Raw genomic sequence first — 9,678 nt, 5'->3', positions numbered from 1 at the left:
CTCCTACCCTGTAATATGCCCTCTTATACCCTCCATTCTGCCCCCTTACCATACCCTGTACTGTGCCCTCTAATACTCTGTACTGTGCCCCCTTATACCCTATATCCAATCACTGTATGGAGTCGTTATCCAGTCACTGTATAGAGGTGTTATCCAGTGTATGGCGGCATTATCCTGTCACTGTATGGAGGTGTTATCTGTTCACTGTATGGAGGTGTTATCTGGTCACTGTATGGAGGTGTTATCTGGTCACTGTATGGAGGTGTTATCTGGTCACTGTATGGAGGTGTTACCCTGTCACTGTATGGAGGTGTTATCCAGTCACTGTATGGAGGTGTTATCCAGTCACTGTATGGAGGTGTTACCCTGTCACTGTATAGAGGTGTGTAACGGACCGTTTCAGCAGACAAGGGGTTAAAATCCGTTTAGGCGATATGCCCCTTCCTGAGAGACAGGCACAGCTACTGCAGAACACCAAACGACCGAACTCGATACAAAGTAGCACTCCAAACTGGAACCTCACGAATAGCTGCTAGCAGACGAACAGGAAAAGCATACAATCCTGGCAATCAGCCTCTAACAGCATACAGCGGATCCCCCCAATAACGAGACAAGGCTCCGTGTTGAGGGTCAAGCAGTGGTCTGACTGTACTTCACGTACAGCCTCTTTTATTCATAAACCACAAACATAGTACTGCCCACAGGGGTTTGAAATACAACCAATCAGTAATTTACAACACATACAATGTAAGTACAGCCCATCTGGTGTACACGCCCCTAGGGGACCAGAATGAAGACTGTGACATAGGACAGATAAACAGCACTTAGGACACACAGACACAACACATCCCCACAATGCATCATGGTTTCCTCCTCTCTGCCCTCGAGACAACCTGAAGAGCAATCCAATTATCTCCCAGGACAAAAGGGAGATCGCCAATACACATGTGAGGACAACAGAACAGACATCACCATTTTAAACACACAATGGGACAATGGCACAATAGAAACACACCCGCATATTCCTCCCAAGCTGACAAGTTACACTTATTATAAATTGTTACAACTTTGTGAGTTTACATTGGCCATACATATAACTTACATTAATTCAAACAGTATAACTTTGTGACAAACCTATCCAAAATTCACTTGAATAGGTTCAGGGGTTTAAAAGTTAGTATATGGCCCATAATCCAGGGGCAAGAGGCCAGCAGCCAGTCCTCTCCAAAACCCAGTGGCGAGGTCGGTTTCGCCACACAAGGTGTTATCCAGTCACTGTATGGAGGCGTTGTCCAGTCACTGTATGGAGGTGTTATCCGGTCACTGTATGGAGGTGTTATCCGGTCACTGTATGGAGGTGTTATCCTGTCACTGTATAGAGGTGTTATCCTGTCACTGTATGGAGGTGTTATCCGGTCACTGTATAGAGGTGTTATCCTGTGACTGTATGGTGGCGTTATCCAGTCACTGTATGGAGGTGTTATCCAGTCACTGTATGGAGGTGTTATCCAGTCACTGTATGGAGGTGTTATCCGGTCACTGTATGGTGGCGTTATCCAGTCACTGTATGGAGGTGTTATCCAGTCACTGTATGGAGGTGTTATACGGTCACTGTATGGTGGTGTTATCCAGTCACTGTATAGAGGTGTTATCCTGTCACTGTATGGAGGTGTTATCCAGTCTCTGTATGGAGGTGTTATCCAGTCTCTGTATGGAGGTGTTATCCGGTCACTGTATGGAGGTGTTATCCAGTCACTGTATGGAGGTGTTATCCAGTCACTGTATGGAGGTGTTATCCTGTCACTGTATAGAGGTGTTATCCAGTCACTGTATAGAGGTGTTATCCAGTGTATGGCGGCATTATCCTGTCACTGTATGGAGGTGTTATCCAGTGTATGGCAGCGTTATCCTGTCACTGTATGGAGGTGTTATCTGGTCACTGTATGGAGGTGTTATCCGGTCACTGTATGGTGGCGTTATCCAGTCACTGTATGGAGGTGTTATCCAGTCACTGTATGGAGGTGTTATCCGGTCACTGTATGGTGGTGTTATCTGGTCACTGTATAGAGGTGTTATCCTGTCACTGTATGGAGGTGTTATCCAGTCACTGTATGGAGGTGTTATCTGGTCACTGTATGGTGGTGTTATCCGGTCACTGTATGGTGGTGTTATCCAGTCACTGTATGGAGGTGTTATCCAGTCACTGTATGGAGGTGTTATCCAGTCACTGTATGGAGGTGTTATCCGGTCACTGTATGGAGGTGTTATCCGGTCACTGTATAGAGGTGTTATCCTGTCACTGTATGGAGGTGTTATCCAGTCACTGTATGGAAGTGTTATCTGGTCACTGTATGGAGGTGTTATCCGGTCACTGTATGGTGGTGTTATCTGGTCACTGTATGGAGGTGTTATCCAGTCACTGTATGGAGGTGTTATCCAGTCACTGTATGGAGGTGTTATCCGGTCACTGTATAGAGGTGTTATCCTGTCACTGTATGGAGGTGTTATCCAGTCACTGTATTGAGGTGTTATCCAGTGTATGGCGGCATTATCCTGTCACTGTATGGAGGTGTTATCCAGTGTATGGCAGCGTTATCCTGTCACTGTATGGAGGTGTTATCTGGTCACTGTATGGAGGTGTTATCTGGTCACTGTATGGAGGTGTTATCCAGTCACTGTATAGAGGTGTTATCCAGTCACTGTATAGAGGTGTTATCCAGTCACTGTATTGAGGTGTTATCCTGTCACTGTATGGAGGTGTTATCCGGTCACTGTATTGAGGTGTTATCCTGTCACTGTATGGAGGTGTTATCCGGTCACTGTATGGAGGTGTTATCCGGTCACTGTATGGAGGCGTTATCCGGTCACTGTATGGAGGCGTTATCCGGTCACTGTATGGAGGCGTTATCCAGTCTCTGTATGGAGGTGTTATCCAGTCTCTGTATGGAGGTGTTATCCGGTCACTGTATGGAGGTGTTATCCGGTCACTGTATGGAGGCGTTATCCGGTCACTGTATGGAGGCGTTATCCAGTCTCTGTATGGAGGTGTTATCCTGTCACTGTATGGAGGTGTTATCCGGTCACTGTATGGAGGCGTTATCCGGTCACTGTATGGAGGCGTTATCCGGTCACTGTATGGAGGCGTTATCCAGTCTCTGTATGGAGGCGTTATCCAGTCTCTGTATGGAGGTGTTATCCAGTCACTGTATGGAGGTGTTATCCTGTCACTGTATGGAGGTGTTATCCGGTCACTGTATGGAGGTGTTATCCGGTCACTGTATGGAGGTGTTATCCGGTCACTGTATGGAGGTGTTATCCGGTCTCTGTATGGAGGTGTTATCCAGTCACTGTATGGAGGTGTTATCCTGTCACTGTATAGAGGTGTTATCCTGTCACTGTATGGAGGTGTTATCCGGTCACTGTATGGAGGTGTTATCCGGTCACTGTATGGAGGTGTTATCCAGTCACTGTATGGCGGCGTTGTCCGGTCACTGTATGGAGGTGTTATCCGGTCACTGTATGGCAGCGTTGTCCAGTCACTGTATGGAGGTGTTATTCAGTCACTATATGGCGGCGTCCACTCACTGTATGGAGGTGTTATCTGGTCACTGTATGGTGGTGTTATTCAGTCACTGTATGGAGGTGTTATCCGGTCACTGTATGGAGGTGTTATTCAGTCACTGTATGGAGGTGTTATTCAGTCACTGTATGGAGGTGTTATCCGGTCACTGTATGGAGGTGTTATTCAGTCACTGTATGGAGGTGTTATCCGGTCACTGTATGGAGGTGTTATTCAGTCACTGTATGGTGAGTTATCCAGTCACTATATGGCGGCCTTGTCCACTCACTGTATGAAGGTGTTGTCCACTCACTGTATTTAGGTGTTATCCGGTCACTGTATGTAAGTGTTATTATTTGGAGGGCTAATATACTTACAGTGTACACTGTAGATTCCAGTATATTATGCTGTAGTGTGGCCTGTATTTCCCAGTAAATGAGCCTTGTAGAACACAGTCCACACCACTGACCACCAGGACCAGCCTTCTGTAATATAGCCTACAGTCCATGGCAGCCTCCCTTCTGTGTACTAATGCTTACTTTGGCAGACTTAAGCTGGGTTCACATCACCTTTTTGCCATGCGTTTAACATATACAAAAATGTATACCTTAACAGATGGCTGGGATTGATGTTATACAGCGGCATATATAGGATTCTATTGTAAAACAAAGTACACTTTTAATTGCCAGACTCTGCAGGACACAAAAGCGCGGTGTGCTGCGTTTTTGTATCCCTTTTTTCCAACGTATACATCAAACAGATGGTAAAAAGGTGACGTGAACCCACTTTTACATATGCACACATGCAATGCCAGGAAGGTCATGAAGAGGGGGCCCCGTGCAAAAATTTGCTGTGGGGCCCAGTCAGTTCCAGCTACACCCCTGGCTCCAGTGAATGACTGCAATTTGTATCGCACACATTACAATGCATCTGTTATTTACTGTGTCCATTATTTCAGCAGGTTCATTGTGATTTTCAGTCTTGACATTTGATATCCGCTCCTCTGCAGCATCGCAGGAGCCATACTTATAGAACAGACTATTCTTCCGTTTCATCCACTTTTCCTCTTTATTGAACATCAATGCCGCCATACATACCTAGGATAGACTTGCTTCTCAGGACAAAGGCGGCATTCATCTCACAATAGCCAAACAACAAGGTCTGCCATTGTCCTAGACGGGGCTCGCGAATAACACGCCGGTTCTGCTTTGTGACCGCCAGACAATCCGCAATCTGTCACGGTCTCCTTGGACCTGTCATTGCGCAGTAAATACCTGCAGTCTGAGCCGTCCCACTCATGACCATGTCTGCAGGTTCAGTAGTAAAACTTGCTGGCCATATGCTTGGTATATAATTTAGTCTCATGGGAGGCATGGCAGTCACATCCAGAGATGTGTTCAAAACTCGGCTGCGTTCCTGTTAGCCCTTAAAGGTGTTCTCTGAGATTTCTAGAAGATCCTGCTGTCTGCCGACCTGTGGAGGGAGGATAGTCTGCTAAGAACTTACCGTGACCCCCCAGGACTGGATGCACGCTCAGCTGCTCACAACCCCACCGGATGTGCTCCTGTTAAGCTGCATATTCTGTACATGTAGCTGAACAGGAATACATCCGGCCTGAACGTGAGTGGAGGAGCCGGCAGCCGGTCTGAGTGCTGCGGAGACAGCGGCATCGGAGGGGTAAGGCCCCTTTCACACGAGCCAGTTTTCCGTGTGGGTGTAATGCGTAACGTGAACGCATAGCGTCCGCACTGAATCCGGACCCATTCATTTAAATGGGTCTGTGTACATCAGCGTTTTTTTTCACGCATCAGTTGTGCGTTGTGTGAAAAACGCAGCAGGTTCTATATTCTGCGTTTTTCACGCAACGCAGGCCCCATAGAAGTGAATAGGGCTTCAGTGAAAAATGCATTGCATCCGCAAGCAAGTGCGGATGCGATGCGTTTTTCACGGATAGTTGTTAAGAGATATTCTTTGTCAACCTTCAGTTTTTTATAACGCGCTTGAAAAACGCATCAAAACGCATTGCACCCGCGCAGAAAAAAACTGAACGCAATCGCAGACAAAACTGACTGAACTTGCTTGAAAAATGGTGCGAGTTTCACTGAACGTACCCTGAGCGCATCTGGACCTAATCCGTCATGCTCGTGTGAAAGAGGCCTAAGTATGTGAGCAATCAAGTGGCCACAAGAAAAGAGAAGGCGCTCATAGGTGACAGTGAACAAGATAATACCACTTACTCCTAACCAGGATGAGTGAGTGTTACTCACCTGGTTTGGTTGCACTGAGTATAGTGCAACTCTGGTGGAGGGAGGCTAGAAGGGTTGAGGCTGTCTGGGTTGGTGCTGCCAGGTGGTGTCCGGATCGACCACGGGCGGGGGCCAAGCCGCTACTTTGGTGAGGGGTATGCAAAGAGGAACTCGTCTGCACTGGGTCCGTGCGGCAAGCGGATGGACACAAGGCGCAAAACACAACCCAAGTTAGGATACGAAGTTTTTTTATTATTAATGGAAAGACGACGCGTTTCGGGGTACACAGGACCCCTTTATCAAGTCTAGAAAAAAACAAAGTTAATACAATAATATGAGAAATATAAATGATAAGTAGTTCATGATGGTTGGAGGGGAATAGATAAAATATGTGTATATATATATATATATATATATATATATATATATATTTTGGATTACTTCATAAATAAATGAATAAATAAATAGATCCATAAATAAAATAATATATATTTTTTTAAAGATTAAAAAACCTTTTAGGGATGTGTTAGTGTCGAATAATTTCATAAATACGTACAAGTATAAATATATACGTGACAACGGCTAAAAGTACATCGTTTAAAATGCAATGCAATACAAAGGGTACCCACGATGGGATGGACCATACTTCTGCGGATCGATAAAAGTATTCGGACTGGATAAATCAGAGTATAAATAAATAACTACATGCATACACAATTATGAAAATTTCACCCTAGGTTAGGGATGGGTGCTGTCACCCAGATTGAAAAGCTGGACAAATGGTACCGCTATTTACAGATGTGAATGTACTGTATACAGGTTTAGTAATAAAAAGGTAAACTAACGGTACCTGTATCCTTGTCACCGTGGGCTTACTGAGGGAAACTCCTGTAAAGTCCCTTTTAAAGAGGACCTTTCACCGATCCTGACATTGTGAACTAAGTATCATGACATATACAGCGGCGCCCAGGGATCTCACTGCACTTACTATTATCCCTGGGCGCCGCTCCGTTCTCCCGTTATGTCCTCCGGTATGTTCGGGGACTTGGTTATAGTAGGCGGAGTCTTCCCTTGTCCTGTGGGCGTCTCCTTCTCCTAGGCTGTAGCGCTGGCCAATCGCATCGCAGAGCTCACAGCCTGGGAGAAAAAAACCTCCCAGGCTGTGAGCTCTGCGCTGCGATTGGCCAGCGCTGCAGCCTAGGAGAAGGAGACGCCCACAGGACAAGGGAAGACTCCGCCTACTATAACCAAGTCCCCGAACATACCGGAGGACATAACGGGAGAACGGAGCGGCGCCCAGGGATAATAGTAAGTGCAGTGAGATCCCTGGGCGCCGCTGTATATGTCAGGATAACTTAGTTCACAATGTTTGGACCGATGAAAGGTCCTCTTTAAAGGGAATAATGGTCGGCACAGCTGTGAAAAAAAACATGGGGTAGTGTTATATTGGAGGTTATGATTTAAATCATGTCAGGTTATGGGTAATCAGCATTTAATAGTATGCTAATTTGGTTCATATCAGGTTGTAGATAATAAGCATTTGATAGTATGCTAATCGGATTTGGTATTTATTAACTAGTGTGCTTGTGGAAGTATGCTATTAAATGTGGGTGTTATGGTAGGCGATGTTTTAGGATAATAATAGTAATGCCGATGTATCAGAACAGTGGAATGTTGTTTGTTGGTCGTCTTTCCATTGATAATAAAAAAAACTTTGTATCCTAACTTGGGTTGTGTTTTGCGCCTTGTGTCCATCCGCTTGCCGCACGGACCCAGTGCAGACGAGCTCCTCTTTGCATAAGTATGTGAGCAGACTGTCTTCCCTCCACAGGTCAGCACACAGCAAGAAGCTCAGAGAACCACTTTAAGTTGCAGGACTTCAAGGGGGTTTTCTGAGACTTCTGTGGATAGGTCATCAGTATCTGATTGGTGGGGGTCCTAACCCCTGGGACCCCCGCTGATCAGCTGTTTGAGAAGGCAGCAGCGCCTCGCCTTCTCACAGCTTTCCCTAGGCCAGAGATGTCACATTCATCTGTTAGAAGTGAAGTGAATGAAGCTGAGCTGCGATACCAAGCACGGCCACTATACAATGTGCGGCGCTGTGCTTGGTGACCACGGAGAAGGCCACGGTGCTACTACGCGTACCAGCTGACCGGCAGAGGTCCTAGGTGTCGGACCCCAACCGATCACTAAAAAGATATCTGAAATTGCTTTTAAATAGAAATGCCATGTCCGCTGATTCAGATCCTGAACACATTGACCCACGTTCAGCCGGCAGCTGCCTGAAACAGCTGATGGGTGCGGAGTCTGACCCCCACAGATCTGACATTGATTACCTATCCTGGGGATTGGTCATCAATATCTAAGTCCTAGAAAACCCATTTAAGGTTACCCCATCTATGGAATATCTGCCCCATCATGCGGTTTGTGAGTTCCCGGAAGCCGCGGCCTCTTCAGTTTTTCGTTTATGTTAATGAAGTGTTTTCTGGTAATGACCTCCGCTCCGTGTCACTGATGCGTGGCCTCTAGATGGGATCCTGTATTGCTGCCAGGAGATTTTTCCGCCTGGAGTGTAGGTACTCTGCGAGCACTTATGGGTAATAATTAACGCTGATTACATTACCGTTCACCCACCTGGAAGACTGCGCCAGTCACGGAGAGTCACCAGCAGCTCAATCAGCTGAATCTTCCCAGAGGCACAGGTCATACGGCAAGTCCATGCTACAAAGAAGATGGGTGACAAGCGCCAACAGGGGTCTTCACCCAGCTTTCCCACACTCCTGAATGGCAGTTCTTCCTGTCATTAACTGACTGGGTAGGTTTGTTGCTCAGGAATCCAGAGAAGCTGGGAACAAATACTGGCTGGTAATTTTATAAAACATACCTGTAATAGTCTAGGTCTAGTGGAATACCGCAAAGTGTGCACACAGACACCACTAGGGGGAGCTTGCTGCATACGTTTCTATGTGACTTCCATAAGTCTGTATGAGGAGAACCCCCCCTAGAGGCAGCTGCAGGCAGACTGGATTTTATCATTACATTCTTTAGCTATTTGGGGGACATTTTATACTGATTCATGCAACTTCATGTCGCCATGTAGTGAACGATCACTGCACCTCCAGTTACCTCTTCTCTGGACTTTGTCACCAATTATCTTCTTTGTGTCCAAGGTGATTTTTATTGTTATTTTTCTGTTTGCGCTTCCTCAAAGGAATAAGATTCTGCCCCGGGTTATACCTGCACACAGGAAGCGTCTAATAGATCCTGCAAATCACTGCATTCCTTCTCTGGGCGTAGAATAAAAAGGTCATGTATGTACACGGAGTGACAGCGATGGCGTGTTGGTCAGCTGCTTCTCCTAGTGTCTACTATGTGCTAGTGATATCTCGTCAGTAGGTACCGCAATAAACTGGTGACTGGTAGACTATACCCAGGAATCCACTATAGGGAAAACAGCTATTATTTTACTCAAGAGAAGCGACATCATAAGGGGTTGGTGGCTGCTTATCCTGCCTAATTCTATACCTACAGTGAGACATAGGCACTTGGGGTGCAGGATAATGACACTGACACTCGGGGTACAGGATAATGACACTGACACTCGGGGTACAGGATAATGACACGCTGACACTCGGGGTACAGGATGATGACGCTGACACTCGGGGTACAGGATAATGACACGCTGACACTCGGGGTACAGGATAATGACACTGACACTCGGGGTACAGGATAATGACACGCTGACACTAGGGGTACAGGATAATGACGCTGACACTCGGGGTACAGGATAATGACGCTGACACTCGGGGTACAGGATAATGACACTGACACTCGGGGTACAGGATAATGACACTGACACTCGGGGTCCAGGAT

This window comes from Bufo bufo, chromosome 8 (assembly GCF_905171765.1).
Source record: "Bufo bufo chromosome 8, aBufBuf1.1, whole genome shotgun sequence".
Lineage (NCBI taxonomy): Eukaryota > Metazoa > Chordata > Amphibia > Anura > Bufonidae > Bufo > Bufo bufo.
This window is presented reverse-complemented; position numbering follows the sequence as displayed.